Source organism: Salmo salar, unplaced genomic scaffold (assembly GCF_905237065.1).
Source record: "Salmo salar unplaced genomic scaffold, Ssal_v3.1, whole genome shotgun sequence".
In the NCBI taxonomy this organism is placed as follows: domain Eukaryota; kingdom Metazoa; phylum Chordata; class Actinopteri; order Salmoniformes; family Salmonidae; genus Salmo; species Salmo salar.
The window spans coordinates 410334-434869 of NW_025549383.1; the positions used below are offsets into that span (position 1 = coordinate 410334).

Here is a 24536-nt window from a genome sequence, read left to right on the forward strand (position 1 = left end):
CTCTTGCACTATTTCATCAGCAACACTGCCTTGTAGTAAGCATTTAATGATGAATTGACTAAATGTCTGTTTTATCAGACTCACTTTGACTATATATGTTGTAGCAAGAGATTGTTTCTCGCTTACGGCCATACCAGCCTGGGTACGCCCGATCTCGTCTGATCTCGGAAGCTAAGCAGGGTCGTGCCTGGTTAGTACTTGGATGGGAGACCGCCTGGGAATACCAGGTGCTGTAAGCATTTTGTCCACGAGGGTGTGCTCTTGCACTATTTCATCAGCAACACTGCCTTGTAGTAAGCATTTAATGATGAATTGACTAAATGTCTGTTTTATCAGACTCACTTTGACTATATATGTTGTAGCAAGAGATTGTTTCTCGCTTACGGCCATATCAGCCTGGGTACGCCCGATCTCGTCTGATCTCGGAAGCTAAGCAGGGTCGGGCCTGGTTAGTACTTGGATGGGAGACCGCCTGGGAATACCAGGTGCTGTAAGCATTTTGTCCACGAGGGTGTGCTCTTGCACTATTTCATCAGCAACACTGCCTTGTAGTAAGCATTTAATGATGAATTGACTAAATGTCTGTTTTATCAGACTCACTTTGACTATATATGTTGTAGCAAGAGATTGTTTCTCGCTTACGGCCATACCAGCCTGGGTAAGCCCGATCTCGTCTGATCTCGGAAGCTAAGCAGGGTCGTGCCTGGTTAGTACTTGGATGGGAGACCGCCTGGGAATACCAGGTGCTGTAAGCATTTTGTCCACGAGGGTGTGCTCTTGCACTATTTCATCAGCAACACTGCCTTGTAGTAAGCATTTAATGATGAATTGACTAAATGTCTGATTTATCAGACTCACTTTGACTATATATGTTGTAGCAAGAGATTGTTTCTCGCTTACGGCCATACCAGCCTGGGTACGCCCGATCTCGTCTGATCTCGGAAGCTAAGCAGGGTCGGGCCTGGTTAGTACTTGGATGGGAGACCGCCTGGGAATACCAGGTGCTGTAAGCATTTTGTCCACGAGGGTGTGCTCTTGCACTATTTCATCAGCAACACTGCCTTGTAGTAAGCATTTAATGATGAATTGACTAAATGCAGCTTCCTGCCTTTTTAATAGGATCAAATTTCCTTGTGTTTTCAATTAGCATCTGCCTTGTATTTATAAGACAAACAAGAATATTGTTGCTGAATGCAGCTTGTGTGTGCTTTGTGCTCCTTTGCCCTGTTCAAATGATGAAAGGAAATAAAGTTGGTATTTTATCCAACTACCTGTACTAAAAAGTGATGGGAACAGTGTTTGTAATTTCTTCTACTTTTTCAGTGACACAAAGTTCAAGCTGCTTATCTAATTGGTGAAAATGCAATGTCTGTTTATCACACTCACTTTGAATATATATGTTGTAGCAAGAGATTGTTTCTCGCTCACGGCCATACCAGCCTGGGTACGCCCGATCTCGTCTGATCTCGGAAGCTAAGCAGGGTCGGGCCTGTTTAGTACTTGGATGGGAGACCGCCTGGGAATACCAGGTGCTGTAAGCATTTTGTCCACGAGGGTGTGCTCTTGCACTATTTCATCAGCAACACTGCCTTGTAGTAAGCATTTAATGATGAATTGACTAAATGCAGCTTCCTGCCTTTTAATAGGATCAAATTTCCTTGTGTTTTCAATTAGCATCTGCCTTGTATTTATAAGACAAACAAGAATATTGTTGCTGAATGCAGCTTGTGTGTGCTTTGTGCTCCTTTGCCCTGTTCAAATGATGAAAGGAAATAAAGTTGGTATTTTATCCAACTACCTGTGCTAAAAAGTGATGGGAACAGTGTTTGTAATTTCTTCTACTTTTTCAGTGACACAAAGTTCAAGCTGCTTATCTAATTGGTGAAAATGCAATGTCTGTTTATCACACTCACTTTGAATATATATGTTGTAGCAAGAGATTGTGTCTCGCTTACGGCCATACCAGCCTGGGTTCGCCCGATCTCGTCTGATCTCGGAAGCTAAGCAGGGTCGGGCCTGGTTAGTACTTGGATGGGAGACCGCCTGGGAATACCAGGTGCTGTAAGCATTTTGTCCACGAGGGTGTGCTCTTGCACTATTTCATCAGCAACACTGCCTTGTAGTAAGCATTTAATGATGAATTGACTAAATGTCTGTTTTATCAGACTCACTTTGACTATATATGTTGTAGCAAGAGATTGTTTCTCGCTTACGGCCATACCAGCCTGGGTACGCCCGATCTCGTCTGATCTCGGAAGCTAAGCAGGGTCGGGCCTGGTTAGTACTTGGATGGGAGACCGCCTGGGAATACCAGGTGCTGTAAGCATTTTGTCCACGAGGGTGTGCTCTTGCACTATTTCATCAGCAACACTGCCTTGTAGTAAGCATTTAATGATGAATTGACTAAATGCAGCTTCCTGCCTTTTTAATAGGATCAAATTTCCTTGTGTTTTCAATTAGCATCTGCCTTGTATTTATAAGACAAACAAGAATATTGTTGCTGAATGCAGCTTGTGTGTGCTTTGTGCTCCTTTGCCCTGTTCAAATGATGAAAGGAAATAAAGTTGGTATTTTATCCAACTACCTGTGCTAAAAAGTGATGGGAACAGTGTTTGTAATTTCTTCACTTTTTCAGTGACACAAAGTTCAAGCTGCTTATCTAATTGGTGAAAATGCAATGTCTGTTTTATCACACTCACTTTGAATATATATGTTGTAGCAAGAGATTGTTTCTCGCTCACGGCCATACCAGCCTGGGTACGCCCGATCTCGTCTGATCTCGGAAGCTAAGCAGGGTCGGGCCTGGTTAGTACTTGGATGGGAGACCGCCTGGGAATACCAGGTGCTGTAAGCATTTTGTCCACGAGGGTGTGCTCTTGCACTATTTCATCAGCAACACTGCCTTGTAGTAAGCATTTAATGATGAATTGACTAAATGTCTGTTTTATCAGACTCACTTTGACTATATATGTTGTAGCAAGAGATTGTTTCTCGCTTACGGCCATACCAGCCTGGGTACGCCCGATCTCGTCTGATCTCGGAAGCTAAGCAGGGTCGTGCCTGGTTAGTACTTGGATGGGAGACCGCCTGGGAATACCAGGTGCTGTAAGCATTTTGTCCACGAGGGTGTGCTCTTGCACTATTTCATCAGCAACACTGCCTTGTAGTAAGCATTTAATGATGAATTGACTAAATGTCTGTTTTATCAGACTCACTTTGACTATATATGTTGTAGCAAGAGATTGTTTCTCGCTTACGGCCATATCAGCCTGGGTACGCCCGATCTCGTCTGATCTCGGAAGCTAAGCAGGGTCGGGCCTGGTTAGTACTTGGATGGGAGACCGCCTGGGAATACCAGGTGCTGTAAGCATTTTGTCCACGAGGGTGTGCTCTTGCACTATTTCATCAGCAACACTGCCTTGTAGTAAGCATTTAATGATGAATTGACTAAATGTCTGTTTTATCAGACTCACTTTGACTATATATGTTGTAGCAAGAGATTGTTTCTCGCTTACGGCCATACCAGCCTGGGTAAGCCCGATCTCGTCTGATCTCGGAAGCTAAGCAGGGTCGTGCCTGGTTAGTACTTGGATGGGAGACCGCCTGGGAATACCAGGTGCTGTAAGCATTTTGTCCACGAGGGTGTGCTCTTGCACTATTTCATCAGCAACACTGCCTTGTAGTAAGCATTTAATGATGAATTGACTAAATGCAGCTTCCTGCCTTTTTAATAGGATCAAATTTCCTTGTGTTTTCAATTAGCATCTGCCTTGTATTTATAAGACAAACAAGAATATTGTTGCTGAATGCAGCTTGTGTGTGCTTTGTGCTCCTTTGCCCAGTTCAAATGATGAAAGGAAATAAAGTTGGTATTTTATCCAACTACCTGTGCTAAAAAGTGATGGGAACAGTGTTTGTAATTTCTTCTACTTTTTCAGTGACACAAAGTTCAAGCTGCTTATCTAATTGGTGAAAATGCAATGTCTGTTTATCACACTCACTTTGAATATATATGTTGTAGCAAGAGATTGTGTCTCGCTACGGCCATACCAGCCTGGGTTCGCCCGATCTCGTCTGATCTCGGAAGCTAAGCAGGGTCGGGCCTGGTTAGTACTTGGATGGGAGACCGCCTGGGAATACCAGGTGCTGTAAGCATTTTGTCCACGAGGGTGTGCTCTTGCACTATTTCATCAGCAACACTGCCTTGTAGTAAGCATTTAATGATGAATTGACTAAATGCAGCTTCCTGCCTTTTTAATAGGATCAAATTTCCTTGTGTTTTCAATTAGCATCTGCCTTGTATTTATAAGACAAACAAGAATATTGTTGCTGAATGCAGCTTGTGTGTGCTTTGTGCTCCTTTGCCCTGTTCAAATGATGAAAGGAAATAAAGTTGGTATTTTATCCAACTACCTGTGCTAAAAAGTGATGGGAACAGTGTTTGTAATTTCTTCTACTTTTTCAGTGACACAAAGTTCAAGCTGCTTATCTAATTGGTGAAAATGCAATGTCTGTTTATCACACTCACTTTGAATATATATGTTGTAGCAAGAGATTGTTTCTCGCTCACGGCCATACCAGCCTGGGTACGCCCGATCTCGTCTGATCTCGGAAGCTAAGCAGGGTCGGGCCTGTTTAGTACTTGGATGGGAGACCGCCTGGGAATACCAGGTGCTGTAAGCATTTTGTCCACGAGGGTGTGCTCTTGCACTATTTCATCAGCAACACTGCCTTGTAGTAAGCATTTAATGATGAATTGACTAAATGCAGCTTCCTGCCTTTTTAATAGGATCAAATTTCCTTGTGTTTTCAATTAGCATCTGCCTTGTATTTATAAGACAAACAAGAATATTGTTGCTGAATGCAGCTTGTGTGTGCTTTGTGCTCCTTTGCCCTGTTCAAATGATGAAAGGAAATAAAGTTGGTATTTTATCCAACTACCTGTGCTAAAAAGTGATGGGAACAGTGTTTGTAATTTCTTCTACTTTTTCAGTGACACAAAGTTCAAGCTGCTTATCTAATTGGTGAAAATGCAATGTCTGTTTATCACACTCACTTTGAATATATATGTTGTAGCAAGAGATTGTGTCTCGCTTACGGCCATACCAGCCTGGGTTCGCCCGATCTCGTCTGATCTCGGAAGCTAAGCAGGGTCGGGCCTGGTTAGTACTTGGATGGGAGACCGCCTGGGAATACCAGGTGCTGTAAGCATTTTGTCCACGAGGGTGTGCTCTTGCACTATTTCATCAGCAACACTGCCTTGTAGTAAGCATTTAATGATGAATTGACTAAATGTCTGTTTTATCAGACTCACTTTGACTATATATGTTGTAGCAAGAGATTGTTTCTCGCTTACGGCCATATCAGCCTGGGTACGCCCGATCTCGTCTGATCTCGGAAGCTAAGCAGGGTCGGGCCTGGTTAGTACTTGGATGGGAGACCGCCTGGGAATACCAGGTGCTGTAAGCATTTTGTCCACGAGGGTGTGCTCTTGCACTATTTCATCAGCAACACTGCCTTGTAGTAAGCATTTAATGATGAATTGACTAAATGCAGCTTCCTGCCTTTTTAATAGGATCAAATTTCCTTGTGTTTTCAATTAGCATCTGCCTTGTATTTATAAGACAAACAAGAATATTGTTGCTGAATGCAGCTTGTGTGTGCTTTGTGCTCCTTTGCCCTGTTCAAATGATGAAAGGAAATAAAGTTGGTATTTTATCCAACTACCTGTGCTAAAAAGTGATGGGAACAGTGTTTGTAATTTCTTCTACTTTTTCAGTGACACAAAGTTCAAGCTGCTTATCTAATTGGTGAAAATGCAATGTCTGTTTATCACACTCACTTTGAATATATATGTTGTAGCAAGAGATTGTTTCTCGCTCACGGCCATACCAGCCTGGGTACGCCCGATCTCGTCTGATCTCGGAAGCTAAGCAGGGTCGGGCCTGTTTAGTACTTGGATGGGAGACCGCCTGGGAATACCAGGTGCTGTAAGCATTTTGTCCACGAGGGTGTGCTCTTGCACTATTTCATCAGCAACACTGCCTTGTAGTAAGCATTTAATGATGAATTGACTAAATGCAGCTTCCTGCCTTTTTAATAGGATCAAATTTCCTTGTGTTTTCAATTAGCATCTGCCTTGTATTTATAAGACAAACAAGAATATTGTTGCTGAATGCAGCTTGTGTGTGCTTTGTGCTCCTTTGCCCTGTTCAAATGATGAAAGGAAATAAAGTTGGTATTTTATCCAACTACCTGTGCTAAAAAGTGATGGGAACAGTGTTTGTAATTTCTTCTACTTTTTCAGTGACACAAAGTTCAAGCTGCTTATCTAATTGGTGAAAATGCAATGTCTGTTTATCACACTCACTTTGAATATATATGTTGTAGCAAGAGATTGTGTCTCGCTTACGGCCATACCAGCCTGGGTTCGCCCGATCTCGTCTGATCTCGGAAGCTAAGCAGGGTCGGGCCTGGTTAGTACTTGGATGGGAGACCGCCTGGGAATACCAGGTGCTGTAAGCATTTTGTCCACGAGGGTGTGCTCTTGCACTATTTCATCAGCAACACTGCCTTGTAGTAAGCATTTAATGATGAATTGACTAAATGTCTGTTTTATCGACTCACTTTGACTATATATGTTGTAGCAAGAGATTGTTTCTCGCTTACGGCCATACCAGCCTGGGTACGCCCGATCTCGTCTGATCTCGGAAGCTAAGCAGGGTCGTGCCTGGTTAGTACTTGGATGGGAGACCGCCTGGGAATACCAGGTGCTGTAAGCATTTTGTCCACGAGGGTGTGCTCTTGCACTATTTCATCAGCAACACTGCCTTGTAGTAAGCATTTAATGATGAATTGACTAAATGTCTGTTTTATCAGACTCACTTTGACTATATATGTTGTAGCAAGAGATTGTTTCTCACTTACGGCCATATCAGCCTGGGTACGCCCGATCTCGTCTGATCTCGGAAGCTAAGCAGGGTCGGGCCTGGTTAGTACTTGGATGGGAGACCGCCTGGGAATACCAGGTGCTGTAAGCATTTTGTCCACGAGGGTGTGCTCTTGCACTATTTCATCAGCAACACTGCCTTGTAGTAAGCATTTAATGATGAATTGACTAAATGTCTGTTTTATCAGACTCACTTTGACTATATATGTTGTAGCAAGAGATTGTTTCTCGCTCACGGCCATACCAGCCTGGGTAAGCCCGATCTCGTCTGATCTCGGAAGCTAAGCAGGGTCGTGCCTGGTTAGTACTTGGATGGGAGACCGCCTGGGAATACCAGGTGCTGTAAGCATTTTGTCCACGAGGGTGTGCTCTTGCACTATTTCATCAGCAACACTGCCTTGTAGTAAGCATTTAATGATGAATTGACTAAATGCAGCTTCCTGCCTTTTTAATAGGATCAAATTTCCTTGTGTTTTCAATTAGCATCTGCCTTGTATTTATAAGACAAACAAGAATATTGTTGCTGAATGCAGCTTGTGTGTGCTTTGTGCTCCTTTGCCCTGTTCAAATGATGAAAGGAAATAAAGTTGGTATTTTATCCAACTACCTGTGCTAAAAAGTGATGGGAACAGTGTTTGTAATTTCTTCTACTTTTTCAGTGACACAAAGTTCAAGCTGCTTATCTAATTGGTGAAAATGCAATGTCTGTTTATCACACTCACTTTGAATATATATGTTGTAGCAAGAGATTGTTTCTCGCTCACGGCCATACCAGCCTGGGTACGCCCGATCTCGTCTGATCTCGGAAGCTAAGCAGGGTCGGGCCTGTTTAGTACTTGGATGGGAGACCGCCTGGGAATACCAGGTGCTGTAAGCATTTTGTCCACGAGGGTGTGCTCTTGCACTATTTCATCAGCAACACTGCCTTGTAGTAAGCATTTAATGATGAATTGACTAAATGCAGCTTCCTGCCTTTTTAATAGGATCAAATTTCCTTGTGTTTTCAATTAGCATCTGCCTTGTATTTATAAGACAAACAAGAATATTGTTGCTGAATGCAGCTTGTGTGTGCTTTGTGCTCCTTTGCCCTGTTCAAATGATGAAAGGAAATAAAGTTGGTATTTTATCCAACTACCTGTGCTAAAAAGTGATGGGAACAGTGTTTGTAATTTCTTCTACTTTTTCAGTGACACAAAGTTCAAGCTGCTTATCTAATTGGTGAAAATGCAATGTCTGTTTATCACACTCACTTTGAATATATATGTTGTAGCAAGAGCTTGTGTCTCGCTTACGGCCATACCAGCCTGGGTTCGCCCGATCTCGTCTGATCTCGGAAGCTAAGCAGGGTCGGGCCTGGTTAGTACTTGGATGGGAGACCGCCTGGGAATACCAGGTGCTGTAAGCATTTTGTCCACGAGGGTGTGCTCTTGCACTATTTCATCAGCAACACTGCCTTGTAGTAAGCATTTAATGATGAATTGACTAAATGTCTGTTTTATCAGACTCACTTTGACTATATATGTTGTAGCAAGAGATTGTTTCTCGCTTACGGCCATATCAGCCTGGGTACGCCCGATCTCGTCTGATCTCGGAAGCTAAGCAGGGTCGGGCCTGGTTAGTACTTGGATGGGAGACCGCCTGGGAATACCAGGTGCTGTAAGCATTTTGTCCACGAGGGTGTGCTCTTGCACTATTTCATCAGCAACACTGCCTTGTAGTAAGCATTTAATGATGAATTGACTAAATGCAGCTTCCTGCCTTTTTAATAGGATCAAATTTCCTTGTGTTTTCAATTAGCATCTGCCTTGTATTTATAAGACAAACAAGAATATTGTTGCTGAATGCAGCTTGTGTGTGCTTTGTGCTCCTTTGCCCTGTTCAAATGATGAAAGGAAATAAAGTTGGTATTTTATCCAACTACCTGTGCTAAAAAGTGATGGGAACAGTGTTTGTAATTTCTTCTACTTTTTCAGTGACACAAAGTTCAAGCTGCTTATCTAATTGGTGAAAATGCAATGTCTGTTTATCACACTCACTTTGAATATATATGTTGTAGCAAGAGATTGTTTCTCGCTCACGGCCATACCAGCCTGGGTACGCCCGATCTCGTCTGATCTCGGAAGCTAAGCAGGGTCGGGCCTGTTTAGTACTTGGATGGGAGACCGCCTGGGAATACCAGGTGCTGTAAGCATTTTGTCCACGAGGGTGTGCTCTTGCACTATTTCATCAGCAACACTGCCTTGTAGTAAGCATTTAATGATGAATTGACTAAATGCAGCTTCCTGCCTTTTTAATAGGATCAAATTTCCTTGTGTTTTCAATTAGCATCTGCCTTGTATTTATAAGACAAACAAGAATATTGTTGCTGAATGCAGCTTGTGTGTGCTTTGTGCTCCTTTGCCCTGTTCAAATGATGAAAGGAAATAAAGTTGGTATTTTATCCAACTACCTGTGCTAAAAAGTGATGGGAACAGTGTTTGTAATTTCTTCTACTTTTTCAGTGACACAAAGTTCAAGCTGCTTATCTAATTGGTGAAAATGCAATGTCTGTTTATCACACTCACTTTGAATATATATGTTGTAGCAAGAGATTGTGTCTCGCTTACGGCCATACCAGCCTGGGTTCGCCCGATCTCGTCTGATCTCGGAAGCTAAGCAGGGTCGGGCCTGGTTAGTACTTGGATGGGAGACCGCCTGGGAATACCAGGTGCTGTAAGCATTTTGTCCACGAGGGTGTGCTCTTGCACTATTTCATCAGCAACACTGCCTTGTAGTAAGCATTTAATGATGAATTGACTAAATGTCTGTTTTATCAGACTCACTTTGACTATATATGTTGTAGCAAGAGATTGTTTCTCGCTCACGGCCATATCAGCCTGGGTACGCCCGATCTCGTCTGATCTCGGAAGCTAAGCAGGGTCGGGCCTGGTTAGTACTTGGATGGGAGACCGCCTGGGAATACCAGGTGCTGTAAGCATTTTGTCCACGAGGGTGTGCTCTTGCACTATTTCATCAGCAACACTGCCTTGTAGTAAGCATTTAATGATGAATTGACTAAATGCAGCTTCCTGCCTTTTTAATAGGATCAAATTTCCTTGTGTTTTCAATTAGCATCTGCCTTGTATTTATAAGACAAACAAGAATATTGTTGCTGAATGCAGCTTGTGTGTGCTTTGTGCTCCTTTGCCCTGTTCAAATGATGAAAGGAAATAAAGTTGGTATTTTATCCAACTACCTGTGCTAAAAAGTGATGGGAACAGTGTTTGTAATTTCTTCTACTTTTTCAGTGACACAAAGTTCAAGCTGCTTATCTAATTGGTGAAAATGCAATGTCTGTTTATCACACTCACTTTGAATATATATGTTGTAGCAAGAGCTTGTTTCTCGCTTACGGCCATACCAGCCTGGGTTCGCCCGATCTCGTCTGATCTCGGAAGCTAAGCAGGGTCGGGCCTGGTTAGTACTTGGATGGGAGACCGCCTGGGAATACCAGGTGCTGTAAGCATTTTGTCCACGAGGGTGTGCTCTTGCACTATTTCATCAGCAACACTGCCTTGTAGTAAGCATTTAATGATGAATTGACTAAATGTCTGTTTTATCAGACTCACTTTGACTATATATGTTGTAGCAAGAGATTGTTTCTCGCTCACGGCCATATCAGCCTGGGTACGCCCGATCTCGTCTGATCTCGGAAGCTAAGCAGGGTCGGGCCTGGTTAGTACTTGGATGGGAGACCGCCTGGGAATACCAGGTGCTGTAAGCATTTTGTCCACGAGGGTGTGCTCTTGCACTATTTCATCAGCAACACTGCCTTGTAGTAAGCATTTAATGATGAATTGACTAAATGCAGCTTCCTGCCTTTTTAATAGGATCAAATTTCCTTGTGTTTTCAATTAGCATCTGCCTTGTATTTATAAGACAAACAAGAATATTGTTGCTGAATGCAGCTTGTGTGTGCTTTGTGCTCCTTTGCCCTGTTCAAATGATGAAAGGAAATAAAGTTGGTATTTTATCCAACTACCTGTGCTAAAAAGTGATGGGAACAGTGTTTGTAATTTCTTCTACTTTTTCAGTGACACAAAGTTCAAGCTGCTTATCTAATTGGTGAAAATGCAATGTCTGTTTATCACACTCACTTTGAATATATATGTTGTAGCAAGAGATTGTTTCTCGCTTACGGCCATACCAGCCTGGGTACGCCCGATCTCGTCTGATCTCGGAAGCTAAGCAGGGTCGGGCCTGTTTAGTACTTGGATGGGAGACCGCCTGGGAATACCAGGTGCTGTAAGCATTTTGTCCACGAGGGTGTGCTCTTGCACTATTTCATCAGCAACACTGCCTTGTAGTAAGCATTTAATGATGAATTGACTAAATGCAGCTTCCTGCCTTTTTAATAGGATCAAATTTCCTTGTGTTTTCAATTAGCATCTGCCTTGTATTTATAAGACAAACAAGAATATTGTTGCTGAATGCAGCTTGTGTGTGCTTTGTGCTCCTTTGCCCTGTTCAAATGATGAAAGGAAATAAAGTTGGTATTTTATCCAACTACCTGTGCTAAAAAGTGATGGGAACAGTGTTTGTAATTTCTTCTACTTTTTCAGTGACACAAAGTTCAAGCTGCTTATCTAATTGGTGAAAATGCAATGTCTGTTTATCACACTCACTTTGAATATATATGTTGTAGCAAGAGATTGTGTCTCGCTTACGGCCATACCAGCCTGGGTTCGCCCGATCTCGTCTGATCTCGGAAGCTAAGCAGGGTCGGGCCTGGTTAGTACTTGGATGGGAGACCGCCTGGGAATACCAGGTGCTGTAAGCATTTTGTCCACGAGGGTGTGCTCTTGCACTATTTCATCAGCAACACTGCCTTGTAGTAAGCATTTAATGATGAATTGACTAAATGTCTGTTTTATCAGACTCACTTTGACTATATATGTTGTAGCAAGAGATTGTTTCTCGCTTACGGCCATATCAGCCTGGGTACGCCCGATCTCGTCTGATCTCGGAAGCTAAGCAGGGTCGGGCCTGGTTAGTACTTGGATGGGAGACCGCCTGGGAATACCAGGTGCTGTAAGCATTTTGTCCACGAGGGTGTGCTCTTGCACTATTTCATCAGCAACACTGCCTTGTAGTAAGCATTTAATGATGAATTGACTAAATGCAGCTTCCTGCCTTTTTAATAGGATCAAATTTCCTTGTGTTTTCAATTAGCATCTGCCTTGTATTTATAAGACAAACAAGAATATTGTTGCTGAATGCAGCTTGTGTGTGCTTTGTGCTCCTTTGCCCTGTTCAAATGATGAAAGGAAATAAAGTTGGTATTTTATCCAACTACCTGTGCTAAAAAGTGATGGGAACAGTGTTTGTAATTTCTTCTACTTTTTCAGTGACACAAAGTTCAAGCTGCTTATCTAATTGGTGAAAATGCAATGTCTGTTTTTCACACTCACTTTGAATATATATGTTGTAGCAAGAGATTGTGTCTCGCTCACGGCCATACCAGCCTGGGTACGCCCGATCTCGTCTGATCTCGGAAGCTAAGCAGGGTCGGGCCTGGTTAGTACTTGGATGGGAGACCGCCTGGGAATACCAGGTGCTGTAAGCATTTTGTCCACGAGGGTGTGCTCTTGCACTATTTCATCAGCAACACTGCCTTGTAGTAAGCATTTAATGATGAATTGACTAAATGTCTGTTTTATCAGACTCACTTTGACTATATATGTTGTAGCAAGAGATTGTTTCTCGCTTACGGCCATATCAGCCTGGGTACGCCCGATCTCGTCTGATCTCGGAAGCTAAGCAGGGTCGGGCCTGGTTAGTACTTGGATGGGAGACCGCCTGGGAATACCAGGTGCTGTAAGCATTTTGTCCACGAGGGTGTGCTCTTGCACTATTTCATCAGCAACACTGCCTTGTAGTAAGCATTTAATGATGAATTGACTAAATGCAGCTTCCTGCCTTTTTAATAGGATCAAATTTCCTTGTGTTTTCAATTAGCATCTGCCTTGTATTTATAAGACAAACAAGAATATTGTTGCTGAATGCAGCTTGTGTGTGCTTTGTGCTCCTTTGCCCTGTTCAAATGATGAAAGGAAATAAAGTTGGTATTTTATCCAACTACCTGTGCTAAAAAGTGATGGGAACAGTGTTTGTAATTTCTTCTACTTTTTCAGTGACACAAAGTTCAAGCTGCTTATCTAATTGGTGAAAATGCAATGTCTGTTTATCACACTCACTTTGAATATATATGTTGTAGCAAGAGATTGATTCTCGCTTACGGCCATACCAGCCTGGGTACGCCCGATCTCGTCTGATCTCGGAAGCTAAGCAGGGTCGGCCTGTTTAGTACTTGGATGGGAGACCGCCTGGGAATACCAGGTGCTGTAAGCATTTTGTCCACGAGGGTGTGCTCTTGCACTATTTCATCAGCAACACTGCCTTGTAGTAAGCATTTAATGATGAATTGACTAAATGCAGCTTCCTGCCTTTTTAATAGGATCAAATTTCCTTGTGTTTTCAATTAGCATCTGCCTTGTATTTATAAGACAAACAAGAATATTGTTGCTGAATGCAGCTTGTGTGTGCTTTGTGCTCCTTTGCCCTGTTCAAATGATGAAAGGAAATAAAGTTGGTATTTTATCCAACTACCTGTGCTAAAAAGTGATGGGAACAGTGTTTGTAATTTCTTCTACTTTTTCAGTGACACAAAGTTCAAGCTGCTTATCTAATTGGTGAAAATGCAATGTCTGTTTATCACACTCACTTTGAATATATATGTTGTAGCAAGAGATTGTGTCTCGCTTACGGCCATACCAGCCTGGGTTCGCCCGATCTCGTCTGATCTCGGAAGCTAAGCAGGGTCGGGCCTGGTTAGTACTTGGATGGGAGACCGCCTGGGAATACCAGGTGCTGTAAGCATTTTGTCCACGAGGGTGTGCTCTTGCACTATTTCATCAGCAACACTGCCTTGTAGTAAGCATTTAATGATGAATTGACTAAATGTCTGTTTTATCAGACTCACTTTGACTATATATGTTGTAGCAAGAGATTGTTTCTCGCTTACGGCCATACCAGCCTGGGTACGCCCGATCTCGTCTGATCTCGGAAGCTAAGCAGGGTCGTGCCTGGTTAGTACTTGGATGGGAGACCGCCTGGGAATACCAGGTGCTGTAAGCATTTTGTCCACGAGGGTGTGCTCTTGCACTATTTCATCAGCAACACTGCCTTGTAGTAAGCATTTAATGATGAATTGACTAAATGTCTGTTTTATCTGACTCACTTTGACTATATATGTTGTAGCAAGAGATTGTTTCTCGCTACGGCCATATCTGCCTGGGTACGCCCGATCTCGTCTGATCTCGGAAGCTAAGCAGGGTCGGGCCTGGTTAGTACTTGGATGGGAGACCGCCTGGGAATACCAGGTGCTGTAAGCATTTTGTCCACGAGGGTGTGCTCTTGCACTATTTCATCAGCAACACTGCCTTGTAGTAAGCATTTAATGATGAATTGACTAAATGTCTGTTTTATCAGACTCACTTTGACTATATATGTTGTAGCAAGAGATTGTTTCTCGCTTACGGCCATACCAGCCTGGGTACGCCCGATCTCGTCTGATCTCGGAAGCTAAGCAGGGTCGTGCCTGGTTAGTACTTGGATGGGAGACCGCCTGGGAATACCAGGTGCTGTAAGCATTTTGTCCACGAGGGTGTGCTCTTGCACTATTTCATCAGCAACACTGCCTTGTAGTAAGCATTTAATGATGAATTGACTAAATGCAGCTTCCTGCCTTTTTAATAGGATCAAATTTCCTTGTGTTTTCAATTAGCATCTGCCTTGTATTTATAAGACAAACAAGAATATTGTTGCTGAATGCAGCTTGTGTGTGCTTTGTGCTCCTTTGCCCTGTTCAAATGATGAAAGGAAATAAAGTTGGTATTTTATCCAACTACCTGTGCTAAAAAGTGATGGGAACAGTGTTTGTAATTTCTTCTACTTTTTCAGTGACACAAAGTTCAAGCTGCTTATCTAATTGGTGAAAATGCAATGTCTGTTTATCACACTCACTTTGAATATATATGTTGTAGCAAGAGATTGTTTCTCGCTTACGGCCATACCAGCCTGGGTACGCCCGATCTCGTCTGATCTCGGAAGCTAAGCAGGGTCGTGCCTGGTTAGTACTTGGATGGGAGACCGCCTGGGAATACCAGGTGCTGTAAGCATTTTGTCCACGAGGGTGTGCTCTTGCACTATTTCATCAGCAACACTGCCTTGTAGTAAGCATTTAATGATGAATTGACTAAATGCAGCTTCCTGCCTTTTAATAGGATCAAATTTCCTTGTGTTTTCAATTAGCATCTGCCTTGTATTTATAAGACAAACAAGAATATTGTTGCTGAATGCAGCTTGTGTGTGCTTTGTGCTCCTTTGCCCTGTTCAAATGATGAAAGGAAATAAAGTTGGTATTTTATCCAACTACCTGTGCTAAAAAGTGATGGGAACAGTGTTTGTAATTTCTTCTACTTTTTCAGTGACACAAAGTTCAAGCTGCTTATCTAATTGGTGAAAATGCAATGTCTGTTTATCACACTCACTTTGAATATATATGTTGTAGCAAGAGATTGTTTCTCGCTCACGGCCATACCAGCCTGGGTACGCCCGATCTCGTCTGATCTCGGAAGCTAAGCAGGGTCGGGCCTGGTTAGTACTTGGATGGGAGACCGCCTGGGAATACCAGGTGCTGTAAGCATTTTGTCCACGAGGGTGTGCTCTTGCACTATTTCATCAGCAACACTGCCTTGTAGTAAGCATTTAATGATGAATTGACTAAATGTCTGTTTTATCAGACTCACTTTGACTATATATGTTGTAGCAAGAGATTGTTTCTCGCTTACGGCCATACCAGCCTGGGTACGCCCGATCTCGTCTGATCTCGGAAGCTAAGCAGGGTCGTGCCTGGTTAGTACTTGGATGGGAGACCGCCTGGGAATACCAGGTGCTGTAAGCATTTTGTCCACGAGGGTGTGCTCTTGCACTATTTCATCAGCAACACTGCCTTGTAGTAAGCATTTAATGATGAATTGACTAAATGTCTGTTTTATCTGACTCACTTTGACTATATATGTTGTAGCAAGAGATTGTTTCTCGCTTACGGCCATACCAGCCTGGGTACGCCCGATCTCGTCTGATCTCGGAAGCTAAGCAGGGTCGTGCCTGGTTAGTACTTGGATGGGAGACCGCCTGGGAATACCAGGTGCTGTAAGCATTTTGTCCACGAGGGTGTGCTCTTGCACTATTTCATCAGCAACACTGCCTTGTAGTAAGCATTTAATGATGAATTGACTAAATGTCTGTTTTATCAGACTCACTTTGACTATATATGTTGTAGCAAGAGATTGTTTCTCGCTTACGGCCATATCAGCCTGGGTACGCCCGATCTCGTCTGATCTCGGAAGCTAAGCAGGGTCGGGCCTGGTTAGTACTTGGATGGGAGACCGCCTGGGAATACCAGGTGCTGTAAGGATTTTGTCCACGAGGGTGTGCTCTTGCACTATTTCATCAGCAACACTGCCTTGTAGTAAGCATTTAATGATGAATTGACTAAATGTCTGTTTTATCAGACTCACTTTGACTATATATGTTGTAGCAAGAGATTGTTTCTCGCTCACGGCCATACCAGCCTGGGTAAGCCCGATCTCGTCTGATCTCGGAAGCTAAGCAGGGTCGTGCCTGGTTAGTACTTGGATGGGAGACCGCCTGGGAATACCAGGTGCTGTAAGCATTTTGTCCACGAGGGTGTGCTCTTGCACTATTTCATCAGCAACACTGCCTTGTAGTAAGCATTTAATGATGAATTGACTAAATATCTGTTTTATCAGACTCACTTTGACTATATATGTTGTAGCAAGAGATTGTTTCTCGCTTACGGCCATATCAGCCTGGGTACGCCCGATCTCGTCTGATCTCGGAAGCTAAGCAGGGTCGTGCCTGGTTAGTACTTGGATGGGAGACCGCCTGGGAATACCAGGTGCTGTAAGCATTTTGTCCACGAGGGTGTGCTCTTGCACTATTTCATCAGCAACACTGCCTTGTAGTAAGCATTTAATGATGAATTGACTAAATGTCTGTTTTATCAGACTCACTTTGACTATATATGTTGTAGCAAGAGATTGTTTCTCGCTTACGGCCATACCAGCCTGGGTAAGCCCGATCTCGTCTGATCTCGGAAGCTAAGCAGGGTCGTGCCTGGTTAGTACTTGGATGGGAGACCGCCTGGGAATACCAGGTGCTGTAAGCATTTTGTCCACGAGGGTGTGCTCTTGCACTATTTCATCAGCAACACTGCCTTGTAGTAAGCATTTAATGATGAATTGACTAAATGCAGCTTCCTGCCTTTTTAATAGGATCAAATTTCCTTGTGTTTTCAATTAGCATCTGCCTTGTATTTATAAGACAAACAAGAATATTGTTGCTGAATGCAGCTTGTGTGTGCTTTGTGCTCCTTTGCCCTGTTCAAATGATGAAAGGAAATAAAGTTGGTATTTTATCCAACTACCTGTGCTAAAAAGTGATGGGAACAGTGTTTGTAATTTCTTCTACTTTTTCAGTGACACAAAGTTCAAGCTGCTTATCTAATTGGTGAAAATGCAATGTCTGTTTATCACACTCACTTTGAATATATATGTTGTAGCAAGAGATTGTTTCTCGCTTACGGCCATACCAGCCTGGGTACGCCCGATCTCGTCTGATCTCGGAAGCTAAGCAGGGTCGGGCCTGTTTAGTACTTGGATGGGAGACCGCCTGGGAATACCAGGTGCTGTAAGCATTTTGTCCACGAGGGTGTGCTCTTGCACTATTTCATCAGCAACACTGCCTTGTAGTAAGCATTTAATGATGAATTGACTAAATGCAGCTTCCTGCCTTTTTAATAGGATCAAATTTCCTTGTGTTTTCAATTAGCATCTGCCTTGTATTTATAAGACAAACAAGAATATTGTTGCTGAATGCAGCTTGTGTGTGCTTTGTGCTCCTTTGCCCTGTTCAAATGATGAAAGGAAATAAAGTTGGTATTTTATCCAACTACCTGTGCTAAAAAGTGATGGGAACAGTGTTTGTAATTTCTTCTACTTTTTCAGTGACACAAAGTTCAAGCTGCTTATCTAATTGGTGAAAATGCAATGTCTGTTTATCACACTCACTTTGAATATATATGTTGTAGCAAGAGATTGTGTCTCGCTTACGGCCATACCAGCCTGGGTTCGCCCGATCTCGTCTGATCTCGGAAGCTAAGCAGGGTCGGGCCTGGTTAGTACTTGGATGGGAGACCGCCTGGGAATACCAGGTGCTGTAAGCATTTTGTCCACGAGGGTGTGCTCTTGCACTATTTCATCAGCAACACTGCCTTGTAGTAAGCATTTAATGATGAATTGACTAAATGTCTGTTTTATCAGACTCACTTTGACTATATATGTTGTAGCAAGAGATTGTTTCTCGCTTACGGCCATATCAGCCTGGGTACGCCCGATCTCGTCTGATCTCGGAAGCTAAGCAGGGTCGGGCCTGGTTAGTACTTGGATGGGAGACCGCCTGGGAATACCAGGTGCTGTAAGCATTTTGTCCACGAGGGTGTGCTCTTGCACTATTTCATCAGCAACACTGCCTTGTAGTAAGCATTTAATGATGAATTGACTAAATGCAGCTTCCTGCCTTTTTAATAGGATCAAATTTCCTTGTGTTTTCAATTAGCATCTGCCTTGTATTTATAAGACAAACAAGAATATTGTTGCTGAATGCAGCTTGTGTGTGCTTTGTGCTCCTTTGCCCTGTTCAAATGATGAAAGGAAATAAAGTTGGTATTTTATCCAACTACCTGTGCTAAAAAGTGATGGGAACAGTGTTTGTAATTTCTTCTACTTTTTCAGTGACACAAAGTTCAAGCTGCTTATCTAATTGGTGAAAATGCAATGTCTGTTTATCACACTCACTTTGAATATATATGTTGTAGCAAGAGATTGTTTCTCGCTTACGGCCATACCAGCCTGGGTACGCCCGATCTCGTCTGATCTCGGAAGCTAAGCAGGGTCGGGCCTGTTTAGTACTTGGATGGGAGACCGCCTGGGAATACCAGGTGCTGTAAGCATTTTGTCCACGAGGGTGTGCTCTTGCACTATTTCATCAGCAACACTGCCTTGTAGTAAGCATTTAATGATGAATTGACTAAATGCAGCTTCCTGCCTTTTTAATAGGATCAAATTTCCTTGTGTTTTCAATTAGCATCTGCCTTGTATTTATAAGACAAACAAGAATATTGTTGCTGAATGCAGCTTGTGTGTGCTTTGTGCTCCTTTGCCCTGTTCAAATGATGAAAGGAAATAAAGTTGGTATTTTATCCAACTACCTGTGCTAAAAAGTGATGGGAACAGTGTTTGTAATTTCTTCTACTTTTTCAGTGACACAAAGTTCAAGCTGCTTATCTAATTGGTGAAAATGCAATGTCTGTTTATCACACTCACTTTGAATATATATGTTGTAGCAAGAGATTGTGTCTCGCTTACGGCCATACCAGCCTGGGTTCGCCCGATCTCGTCTGATCTCGGAAGCTAAGCAGGGTCGGGCCTGGTTAGTACTTGGATGGGAGACCGCCTGGGAATACCAGGTGCTGTAAGCATTTTGTCCACGAGGGTGTGCTCTTGCACTATTTCATCAGCAACACTGCCTTGTAGTAAGCATTTAATGATGAATTGACTAAATGTCTGTTTTATCAGACTCACTTTGACTATATATGTTGTAGCAAGAGATTGTTTCTCGCTCACGGCCATATCAGCCTGGGTACGCCCGATCTCGTCTGATCTCGGAAGCTAAGCAGGGTCGGGCCTGGTTAGTACTTGGATGGGAGACCGCCTGGGAATACCAGGTGCTGTAAGCATTTTGTCCACGAGGGTGTGCTCTTGCACTATTTCATCAGCAACACTGCCTTGTAGTAAGCATTTAATGATGAATTGACTAAATGCAGCTTCCTGCCTTTTTAATAGGATCAAATTTCCTTGTGTTTTCAATTAGCATCTGCCTTGTATTTATAAGACAAACAAGAATATTGTTGCTGAATGCAGCTTGTGTGTGCTTTGTGCTCCTTTGCCCTGTTCAAATGATGAAAGGAAATAAAGTTGGTATTTTATCCAACTACCTGTGCTAAAAAGTGATGGGAACAGTGTTTGTAATTTCTTCTACTTTTTCAGTGACACAAAGTTCAAGCTGCTTATCTAATTGGTGAAAATGCAATGTCTGTTTATCACACTCACTTTGAATATATATGTTGTAGCAAGAGATTGTTTCTCGCCACGGCCATACCAGCCTGGGTACGCCCGATCTCGTCTGATCTCGGAAGCTAAGCAGGGTCGGGCCTGTTTAGTACTTGGATGGGAGACCGCCTGGGAATACCAGGTGCTGTAAGCATTTTGTCCACGAGGGTGTGCTCTTGCACTATTTCATCAGCAACACTGCCTTGTAGTAAGCATTTAATGATGAATTGACTAAATGCAGCTTCCTGCCTTTTTAATAGGATCAAATTTCCTTGTGTTTTCAATTAGCATCTGCCTTGTATTTATAAGACAAACAAGAATATTGTTGCTGAATGCAGCTTGTGTGTGCTTTGTGCTCCTTTGCCCTGTTCAAATGATGAAAGGAAATAAAGTTGGTATTTTATCCAACTACCTGTGCTAAAAAGTGATGGGAACAGTGTTTGTAATTTCTTCTACTTTTTCAGTGACACAAAGTTCAAGCTGCTTATCTAATTGGTGAAAATGCAATGTCTGTTTATCACACTCACTTTGAATATATATGTTGTAGCAAGAGATTGTGTCTCGCTTACGGCCATACCAGCCTGGGTTCGCCCGATCTCGTCTGATCTCGGAAGCTAAGCAGGGTCGGGCCTGGTTAGTACTTGGATGGGAGACCGCCTGGGAATACCAGGTGCTGTAAGCATTTTGTCCACGAGGGTGTGCTCTTGCACTATTTCATCAGCAACACTGCCTTGTAGTAAGCATTTAATGATGAATTGACTAAATGTCTGTTTTATCAGACTCACTTTGACTATATATGTTGTAGCAAGAGATTGTTTCTCGCTTACGGCCATACCAGCCTGGGTACGCCCGATCTCGTCTGATCTCGGAAGCTAAGCAGGGTCGTGCCTGGTTAGTACTTGGATGGGAGACCGCCTGGGAATACCAGGTGCTGTAAGCATTTTGTCCACGAGGGTGTGCTCTTGCACTATTTCATCAGCAACACTGCCTTGTAGTAAGCATTTAATGATGAATTGACTAAATGTCTGTTTTATCTGACTCACTTTGACTATATATGTTGTAGCAAGAGATTGTTTCTCGCTTACGGCCATACCAGCCTGGGTACGCCCGATCTCGTCTGATCTCGGAAGCTAAGCAGGGTCGTGCCTGGTTAGTACTTGGATGGGAGACCGCCTGGGAATACCAGGTGCTGTAAGCATTTTGTCCACGAGGGTGTGCTCTTGCACTATTTCATCAGCAACACTGCCTTGTAGTAAGCATTTAATGATGAATTGACTAAATGCAGCTTCCTGCCTTTTTAATAGGATCAAATTTCCTTGTGTTTTCAATTAGCATCTGCCTTGTATTTATAAGACAAACAAGAATATTGTTGCTGAATGCAGCTTGTGTGTGCTTTGTGCTCCTTTGCCCTGTTCAAATGATGAAAGGAAATAAAGTTGGTATTTTATCCAACTACCTGTGCTAAAAAGTGATGGGAACAGTGTTTGTAATTTCTTCTACTTTTTCAGTGACACAAAGTTCAAGCTGCTTATCTAATTGGTGAAAATGCAATGTCTGTTTATCACACTCACTTTGAATATATATGTTGTAGCAAGAGATTGTGTCTCGCTTACGGCCATACCAGCCTGGGTACGCCCGATCTCGTCTGATCTCGGAAGCTAAGCAGGGTCGGGCCTGGTTAGTACTTGGATGGGAGACCGCCTGGGAATACCAGGTGCTGTAAGCATTTTGTCCACGAGGGTGTGCTCTTGCACTATTTCATCAGCAACACTGCCTTGTAGTAAGCATTTAATGATGAATTGACTAAATGCAGCTTCCTGCCTTTTTAATAGGATCAAATTTCCTTGTGTTTTCAATTAGCATCTGCCTTGTATTTATAAGACAAACAAGAATATTGTTGCTGAATGCAGCTTGTGTGTGCTTTGTGCTCCTTTGCCCTGTTCAAATGATGAAAGGAAATAAAGTTGGTATTTTATCCAACTACCTGTGCTAAAAAGTGATGGGAACAGTGTTTGTAATTTCTTCTACTTTTTCAGTGACACAAAGTTCAAGCTGCTTATCTAATTGGTGAAAATGCAATGTCTGTTTATCACACTCACTTTGAATATATATGTTGTAGCAAGAGATTGTGTCTCGCTTACGGCCATACCAGCCTGGGTACGCCCGATCTCGTCTGATCTCGGAAGCTAAGCAGGGTCGGGCCTGGTTAGTACTTGGATGGGAGACCGCCTGGGAATACCAGGTGCTGTAAGCATTTTGTCCACGAGGGTGTGCTCTTGCACTATTTCATCAGCAACACTGCCTTGTAGTAAGCATTTAATGATGAATTGACAAATGCGCTCTGCCTTTTAATAGGATCAAATTTTGTGTTTCATTAGCATCTGCTTGTAAAAGACAAACAAGAATATTGTTGCTGAATGCAGCTTGTGTGCTTTGTGCTCCTTTGCCCTGTTCAAATGATGAAGGAAATAAGTTGGTATTTTATCCAACTACCTGTGCTAAAAGTGATGGGAACAGTGTTTGTAATTCTTCACTTTTCATACACAAAGTTCAAGCTGCTTATCTAATTGGTGAAAATGCAATGTCTGTTTTATCACACTCACTTTGAATATATATGTTGTAGCAAGAGATTGTGTCTCGCTTACGGCCATACCAGCCTGGGTTCGCCCGATCTCGTCTGATCTCGGAAGCTAAGCAGGGTCGGGCCTGGTTAGTACTTGGATGGGAGACCGCCTGGGAATACCAGGTGCTGTAAGCATTTTGTCCACGAGGGTGTGCTCTTGCACTATTTCATCAGCAACACTGCCTTGTAGTAAGCATTTAATGATGAATTGACTAAATGTCTGTTTTATCAGACTCACTTTGACTATATATGTTGTAGCAAGAGATTGTTTCTCGCTTACGGCCATATCAGCCTGGGTACGCCCGATCTCGTCTGATCTCGGAAGCTAAGCAGGGTCGGGCCTGGTTAGTACTTGGATGGGAGACCGCCTGGGAATACCAGGTGCTGTAAGCATTTTGTCCACGAGGGTGTGCTCTTGCACTATTTCATCAGCAACACTGCCTTGTAGTAAGCATTTAATGATGAATTGACTAAATGCAGCTTCCTGCCTTTTTAATAGGATCAAATTTCCTTGTGTTTTCAATTAGCATCTGCCTTGTATTTATAAGACAAACAAGAATATTGTTGCTGAATGCAGCTTGTGTGTGCTTTGTGCTCCTTTGCCCTGTTCAAATGATGAAAGGAAATAAAGTTGGTATTTTATCCAACTACCTGTGCTAAAAAGTGATGGGAACAGTGTTTGTAATTTCTTCTACTTTTTCAGTGACACAAAGTTCAAGCTGCTTATCTAATTGGTGAAAATGCAATGTCTGTTTATCACACTCACTTTGAATATATATGTTGTAGCAAGAGATTGTTTCTCGCTTACGGCCATACCAGCCTGGGTACGCCCGATCTCGTCTGATCTCGGAAGCTAAGCAGGGTCGGGCCTGGTTAGTACTTGGATGGGAGACCGCCTGGGAATACCAGGTGCTGTAAGCATTTTGTCCACGAGGGTGTGCTCTTGCACTATTTCATCAGCAACACTGCCTTGTAGTAAGCATTTAATGATGAATTGACTAAATGCAGCTTCCTGCCTTTTTAATAGGATCAAATTTCCTTGTGTTTTCAATTAGCATCTGCCTTGTATTTATAAGACAAACAAGAATATTGTTGCTGAATGCAGCTTGTGTGTGCTTTGTGCTCCTTTGCCCTGTTCAAATGATGAAAGGAAATAAAGTTGGTATTTTATCCAACTACCTGTGCTAAAAAGTGATGGGAACAGTGTTTGTAATTTCTTCTACTTTTTCAGTGACACAAAGTTCAAGCTGCTTATCTAATTGGTGAAAATGCAATGTCTGTTTATCACACTCACTTTGAATATATATGTTGTAGCAAGAGATTGTTTCTCGCTCACGGCCATACCAGCCTGGGTACGCCCGATCTCGTCTGATCTCGGAAGCTAAGCAGGGTCGGGCCTGGTTAGTACTTGGATGGGAGACCGCCTGGGAATACCAGGTGCTGTAAGCATTTTGTCCACGAGGGTGTGCTCTTGCACTATTTCATCAGCAACACTGCCTTGTAGTAAGCATTTAATGATGAATTGACTAAATGCGTTCCTGTTTTAAGGATCAAATTTCCTTGTGTTTTCAATTAGCATCTGCCTTGTATTAAGACAAACAAGAATATTGTTGCTGTGCAGCTTGTGTGTGCTTTGTGCTCCTTTGCCTGTTCAAATGATGGGAAGTTG

General features: G+C 42.8%; 58 non-coding genes and 4 pseudogenes across 58 annotated transcripts; all 62 read left to right on the forward strand.

Annotated features, from left to right (window-relative positions):
• Positions 1-120: 120 nt before the first annotated feature.
• On the forward strand, positions 121-239 carry LOC123737958 (5S ribosomal RNA). The gene has a single exon (XR_006767254.1). It is a non-coding gene; the product is annotated as a 5S ribosomal RNA (ribosomal RNA).
• Positions 240-378: 139 nt separating this feature from the next.
• LOC123737720 (5S ribosomal RNA) lies at positions 379-497 on the forward strand. The gene has a single exon (XR_006767018.1). It is a non-coding gene; the product is annotated as a 5S ribosomal RNA (ribosomal RNA).
• A 139-nt stretch (positions 498-636) lies between these two features.
• LOC123737245 (5S ribosomal RNA) lies at positions 637-755 on the forward strand. Its single transcript, XR_006766783.1, has one exon. It is a non-coding gene; the product is annotated as a 5S ribosomal RNA (ribosomal RNA).
• A 139-nt stretch (positions 756-894) lies between these two features.
• Positions 895-1013, forward strand: LOC123737387 (5S ribosomal RNA). The gene has a single exon (XR_006766845.1). It is a non-coding gene; the product is annotated as a 5S ribosomal RNA (ribosomal RNA).
• A 409-nt stretch (positions 1014-1422) lies between these two features.
• Positions 1423-1541, forward strand: LOC123738002 (5S ribosomal RNA). The gene has a single exon (XR_006767297.1). It is a non-coding gene; the product is annotated as a 5S ribosomal RNA (ribosomal RNA).
• Positions 1542-1949: 408 nt separating this feature from the next.
• On the forward strand, positions 1950-2068 carry LOC123737609 (5S ribosomal RNA). Its single transcript, XR_006766909.1, has one exon. It is a non-coding gene; the product is annotated as a 5S ribosomal RNA (ribosomal RNA).
• Positions 2069-2207: 139 nt separating this feature from the next.
• On the forward strand, positions 2208-2326 carry LOC123737398 (5S ribosomal RNA). Its single transcript, XR_006766846.1, has one exon. It is a non-coding gene; the product is annotated as a 5S ribosomal RNA (ribosomal RNA).
• A 409-nt stretch (positions 2327-2735) lies between these two features.
• On the forward strand, positions 2736-2854 carry LOC123737801 (5S ribosomal RNA). The gene has a single exon (XR_006767099.1). It is a non-coding gene; the product is annotated as a 5S ribosomal RNA (ribosomal RNA).
• A 139-nt stretch (positions 2855-2993) lies between these two features.
• LOC123737959 (5S ribosomal RNA) lies at positions 2994-3112 on the forward strand. Its single transcript, XR_006767255.1, has one exon. It is a non-coding gene; the product is annotated as a 5S ribosomal RNA (ribosomal RNA).
• Positions 3113-3251: 139 nt separating this feature from the next.
• On the forward strand, positions 3252-3370 carry LOC123737721 (5S ribosomal RNA). Its single transcript, XR_006767019.1, has one exon. It is a non-coding gene; the product is annotated as a 5S ribosomal RNA (ribosomal RNA).
• A 139-nt stretch (positions 3371-3509) lies between these two features.
• LOC123737246 (5S ribosomal RNA) lies at positions 3510-3628 on the forward strand. The gene has a single exon (XR_006766784.1). It is a non-coding gene; the product is annotated as a 5S ribosomal RNA (ribosomal RNA).
• A 409-nt stretch (positions 3629-4037) lies between these two features.
• LOC123737284 (5S ribosomal RNA) lies at positions 4038-4155 on the forward strand. The gene has a single exon (XR_006766822.1). It is a non-coding gene; the product is annotated as a 5S ribosomal RNA (ribosomal RNA).
• A 409-nt stretch (positions 4156-4564) lies between these two features.
• On the forward strand, positions 4565-4683 carry LOC123738003 (5S ribosomal RNA). Its single transcript, XR_006767298.1, has one exon. It is a non-coding gene; the product is annotated as a 5S ribosomal RNA (ribosomal RNA).
• A 409-nt stretch (positions 4684-5092) lies between these two features.
• Positions 5093-5211, forward strand: LOC123737610 (5S ribosomal RNA). The gene has a single exon (XR_006766910.1). It is a non-coding gene; the product is annotated as a 5S ribosomal RNA (ribosomal RNA).
• Positions 5212-5350: 139 nt separating this feature from the next.
• Positions 5351-5469, forward strand: LOC123737722 (5S ribosomal RNA). Its single transcript, XR_006767020.1, has one exon. It is a non-coding gene; the product is annotated as a 5S ribosomal RNA (ribosomal RNA).
• Positions 5470-5878: 409 nt separating this feature from the next.
• On the forward strand, positions 5879-5997 carry LOC123738005 (5S ribosomal RNA). Its single transcript, XR_006767299.1, has one exon. It is a non-coding gene; the product is annotated as a 5S ribosomal RNA (ribosomal RNA).
• Positions 5998-6406: 409 nt separating this feature from the next.
• On the forward strand, positions 6407-6525 carry LOC123737611 (5S ribosomal RNA). Its single transcript, XR_006766911.1, has one exon. It is a non-coding gene; the product is annotated as a 5S ribosomal RNA (ribosomal RNA).
• A 138-nt stretch (positions 6526-6663) lies between these two features.
• Positions 6664-6782, forward strand: LOC123737961 (5S ribosomal RNA). Its single transcript, XR_006767257.1, has one exon. It is a non-coding gene; the product is annotated as a 5S ribosomal RNA (ribosomal RNA).
• A 139-nt stretch (positions 6783-6921) lies between these two features.
• LOC123737973 (5S ribosomal RNA) lies at positions 6922-7040 on the forward strand. The gene has a single exon (XR_006767269.1). It is a non-coding gene; the product is annotated as a 5S ribosomal RNA (ribosomal RNA).
• A 139-nt stretch (positions 7041-7179) lies between these two features.
• Positions 7180-7298, forward strand: LOC123737350 (uncharacterized; annotated as a pseudogene).
• A 409-nt stretch (positions 7299-7707) lies between these two features.
• Positions 7708-7826, forward strand: LOC123738006 (5S ribosomal RNA). The gene has a single exon (XR_006767300.1). It is a non-coding gene; the product is annotated as a 5S ribosomal RNA (ribosomal RNA).
• A 409-nt stretch (positions 7827-8235) lies between these two features.
• Positions 8236-8354, forward strand: LOC123737612 (5S ribosomal RNA). The gene has a single exon (XR_006766912.1). It is a non-coding gene; the product is annotated as a 5S ribosomal RNA (ribosomal RNA).
• A 139-nt stretch (positions 8355-8493) lies between these two features.
• On the forward strand, positions 8494-8612 carry LOC123737723 (5S ribosomal RNA). The gene has a single exon (XR_006767021.1). It is a non-coding gene; the product is annotated as a 5S ribosomal RNA (ribosomal RNA).
• A 409-nt stretch (positions 8613-9021) lies between these two features.
• On the forward strand, positions 9022-9140 carry LOC123738007 (5S ribosomal RNA). Its single transcript, XR_006767301.1, has one exon. It is a non-coding gene; the product is annotated as a 5S ribosomal RNA (ribosomal RNA).
• A 409-nt stretch (positions 9141-9549) lies between these two features.
• Positions 9550-9668, forward strand: LOC123737613 (5S ribosomal RNA). The gene has a single exon (XR_006766913.1). It is a non-coding gene; the product is annotated as a 5S ribosomal RNA (ribosomal RNA).
• A 139-nt stretch (positions 9669-9807) lies between these two features.
• On the forward strand, positions 9808-9926 carry LOC123737070 (5S ribosomal RNA). The gene has a single exon (XR_006766610.1). It is a non-coding gene; the product is annotated as a 5S ribosomal RNA (ribosomal RNA).
• A 409-nt stretch (positions 9927-10335) lies between these two features.
• Positions 10336-10454, forward strand: LOC123737614 (5S ribosomal RNA). The gene has a single exon (XR_006766914.1). It is a non-coding gene; the product is annotated as a 5S ribosomal RNA (ribosomal RNA).
• A 139-nt stretch (positions 10455-10593) lies between these two features.
• On the forward strand, positions 10594-10712 carry LOC123737071 (5S ribosomal RNA). Its single transcript, XR_006766611.1, has one exon. It is a non-coding gene; the product is annotated as a 5S ribosomal RNA (ribosomal RNA).
• A 409-nt stretch (positions 10713-11121) lies between these two features.
• On the forward strand, positions 11122-11240 carry LOC123737644 (5S ribosomal RNA). Its single transcript, XR_006766943.1, has one exon. It is a non-coding gene; the product is annotated as a 5S ribosomal RNA (ribosomal RNA).
• A 409-nt stretch (positions 11241-11649) lies between these two features.
• Positions 11650-11768, forward strand: LOC123737615 (5S ribosomal RNA). Its single transcript, XR_006766915.1, has one exon. It is a non-coding gene; the product is annotated as a 5S ribosomal RNA (ribosomal RNA).
• Positions 11769-11907: 139 nt separating this feature from the next.
• LOC123737724 (5S ribosomal RNA) lies at positions 11908-12026 on the forward strand. Its single transcript, XR_006767022.1, has one exon. It is a non-coding gene; the product is annotated as a 5S ribosomal RNA (ribosomal RNA).
• A 409-nt stretch (positions 12027-12435) lies between these two features.
• Positions 12436-12554, forward strand: LOC123737802 (5S ribosomal RNA). Its single transcript, XR_006767100.1, has one exon. It is a non-coding gene; the product is annotated as a 5S ribosomal RNA (ribosomal RNA).
• A 139-nt stretch (positions 12555-12693) lies between these two features.
• Positions 12694-12812, forward strand: LOC123737725 (5S ribosomal RNA). Its single transcript, XR_006767023.1, has one exon. It is a non-coding gene; the product is annotated as a 5S ribosomal RNA (ribosomal RNA).
• A 409-nt stretch (positions 12813-13221) lies between these two features.
• LOC123737279 (5S ribosomal RNA) lies at positions 13222-13339 on the forward strand. Its single transcript, XR_006766817.1, has one exon. It is a non-coding gene; the product is annotated as a 5S ribosomal RNA (ribosomal RNA).
• A 409-nt stretch (positions 13340-13748) lies between these two features.
• Positions 13749-13867, forward strand: LOC123737616 (5S ribosomal RNA). Its single transcript, XR_006766916.1, has one exon. It is a non-coding gene; the product is annotated as a 5S ribosomal RNA (ribosomal RNA).
• Positions 13868-14006: 139 nt separating this feature from the next.
• Positions 14007-14125, forward strand: LOC123737962 (5S ribosomal RNA). Its single transcript, XR_006767258.1, has one exon. It is a non-coding gene; the product is annotated as a 5S ribosomal RNA (ribosomal RNA).
• A 139-nt stretch (positions 14126-14264) lies between these two features.
• LOC123737344 (uncharacterized) lies at positions 14265-14382 on the forward strand (annotated as a pseudogene).
• A 139-nt stretch (positions 14383-14521) lies between these two features.
• LOC123737963 (5S ribosomal RNA) lies at positions 14522-14640 on the forward strand. Its single transcript, XR_006767259.1, has one exon. It is a non-coding gene; the product is annotated as a 5S ribosomal RNA (ribosomal RNA).
• A 409-nt stretch (positions 14641-15049) lies between these two features.
• LOC123737964 (5S ribosomal RNA) lies at positions 15050-15168 on the forward strand. The gene has a single exon (XR_006767260.1). It is a non-coding gene; the product is annotated as a 5S ribosomal RNA (ribosomal RNA).
• A 408-nt stretch (positions 15169-15576) lies between these two features.
• Positions 15577-15695, forward strand: LOC123737803 (5S ribosomal RNA). The gene has a single exon (XR_006767101.1). It is a non-coding gene; the product is annotated as a 5S ribosomal RNA (ribosomal RNA).
• Positions 15696-15834: 139 nt separating this feature from the next.
• LOC123737965 (5S ribosomal RNA) lies at positions 15835-15953 on the forward strand. Its single transcript, XR_006767261.1, has one exon. It is a non-coding gene; the product is annotated as a 5S ribosomal RNA (ribosomal RNA).
• Positions 15954-16092: 139 nt separating this feature from the next.
• On the forward strand, positions 16093-16211 carry LOC123737967 (5S ribosomal RNA). Its single transcript, XR_006767263.1, has one exon. It is a non-coding gene; the product is annotated as a 5S ribosomal RNA (ribosomal RNA).
• A 139-nt stretch (positions 16212-16350) lies between these two features.
• Positions 16351-16469, forward strand: LOC123737101 (5S ribosomal RNA). The gene has a single exon (XR_006766641.1). It is a non-coding gene; the product is annotated as a 5S ribosomal RNA (ribosomal RNA).
• A 139-nt stretch (positions 16470-16608) lies between these two features.
• LOC123737351 (uncharacterized) lies at positions 16609-16727 on the forward strand (annotated as a pseudogene).
• Positions 16728-16866: 139 nt separating this feature from the next.
• Positions 16867-16985, forward strand: LOC123737888 (5S ribosomal RNA). The gene has a single exon (XR_006767186.1). It is a non-coding gene; the product is annotated as a 5S ribosomal RNA (ribosomal RNA).
• A 139-nt stretch (positions 16986-17124) lies between these two features.
• LOC123737247 (5S ribosomal RNA) lies at positions 17125-17243 on the forward strand. Its single transcript, XR_006766785.1, has one exon. It is a non-coding gene; the product is annotated as a 5S ribosomal RNA (ribosomal RNA).
• A 409-nt stretch (positions 17244-17652) lies between these two features.
• Positions 17653-17771, forward strand: LOC123737645 (5S ribosomal RNA). Its single transcript, XR_006766944.1, has one exon. It is a non-coding gene; the product is annotated as a 5S ribosomal RNA (ribosomal RNA).
• A 409-nt stretch (positions 17772-18180) lies between these two features.
• Positions 18181-18299, forward strand: LOC123737618 (5S ribosomal RNA). Its single transcript, XR_006766918.1, has one exon. It is a non-coding gene; the product is annotated as a 5S ribosomal RNA (ribosomal RNA).
• Positions 18300-18438: 139 nt separating this feature from the next.
• On the forward strand, positions 18439-18557 carry LOC123737726 (5S ribosomal RNA). The gene has a single exon (XR_006767024.1). It is a non-coding gene; the product is annotated as a 5S ribosomal RNA (ribosomal RNA).
• Positions 18558-18966: 409 nt separating this feature from the next.
• On the forward strand, positions 18967-19085 carry LOC123737646 (5S ribosomal RNA). Its single transcript, XR_006766945.1, has one exon. It is a non-coding gene; the product is annotated as a 5S ribosomal RNA (ribosomal RNA).
• A 409-nt stretch (positions 19086-19494) lies between these two features.
• On the forward strand, positions 19495-19613 carry LOC123737619 (5S ribosomal RNA). The gene has a single exon (XR_006766919.1). It is a non-coding gene; the product is annotated as a 5S ribosomal RNA (ribosomal RNA).
• A 139-nt stretch (positions 19614-19752) lies between these two features.
• LOC123737072 (5S ribosomal RNA) lies at positions 19753-19871 on the forward strand. Its single transcript, XR_006766612.1, has one exon. It is a non-coding gene; the product is annotated as a 5S ribosomal RNA (ribosomal RNA).
• A 409-nt stretch (positions 19872-20280) lies between these two features.
• LOC123737386 (uncharacterized) lies at positions 20281-20398 on the forward strand (annotated as a pseudogene).
• Positions 20399-20807: 409 nt separating this feature from the next.
• LOC123737620 (5S ribosomal RNA) lies at positions 20808-20926 on the forward strand. Its single transcript, XR_006766920.1, has one exon. It is a non-coding gene; the product is annotated as a 5S ribosomal RNA (ribosomal RNA).
• A 139-nt stretch (positions 20927-21065) lies between these two features.
• Positions 21066-21184, forward strand: LOC123737968 (5S ribosomal RNA). Its single transcript, XR_006767264.1, has one exon. It is a non-coding gene; the product is annotated as a 5S ribosomal RNA (ribosomal RNA).
• A 139-nt stretch (positions 21185-21323) lies between these two features.
• LOC123737969 (5S ribosomal RNA) lies at positions 21324-21442 on the forward strand. Its single transcript, XR_006767265.1, has one exon. It is a non-coding gene; the product is annotated as a 5S ribosomal RNA (ribosomal RNA).
• Positions 21443-21851: 409 nt separating this feature from the next.
• LOC123737409 (5S ribosomal RNA) lies at positions 21852-21970 on the forward strand. The gene has a single exon (XR_006766847.1). It is a non-coding gene; the product is annotated as a 5S ribosomal RNA (ribosomal RNA).
• A 409-nt stretch (positions 21971-22379) lies between these two features.
• On the forward strand, positions 22380-22498 carry LOC123737420 (5S ribosomal RNA). Its single transcript, XR_006766848.1, has one exon. It is a non-coding gene; the product is annotated as a 5S ribosomal RNA (ribosomal RNA).
• Positions 22499-22883: 385 nt separating this feature from the next.
• Positions 22884-23002, forward strand: LOC123737621 (5S ribosomal RNA). The gene has a single exon (XR_006766921.1). It is a non-coding gene; the product is annotated as a 5S ribosomal RNA (ribosomal RNA).
• A 139-nt stretch (positions 23003-23141) lies between these two features.
• LOC123737727 (5S ribosomal RNA) lies at positions 23142-23260 on the forward strand. The gene has a single exon (XR_006767025.1). It is a non-coding gene; the product is annotated as a 5S ribosomal RNA (ribosomal RNA).
• Positions 23261-23669: 409 nt separating this feature from the next.
• Positions 23670-23788, forward strand: LOC123737431 (5S ribosomal RNA). The gene has a single exon (XR_006766849.1). It is a non-coding gene; the product is annotated as a 5S ribosomal RNA (ribosomal RNA).
• Positions 23789-24197: 409 nt separating this feature from the next.
• On the forward strand, positions 24198-24316 carry LOC123737804 (5S ribosomal RNA). The gene has a single exon (XR_006767102.1). It is a non-coding gene; the product is annotated as a 5S ribosomal RNA (ribosomal RNA).
• Positions 24317-24536: the final 220 nt, after the last annotated feature.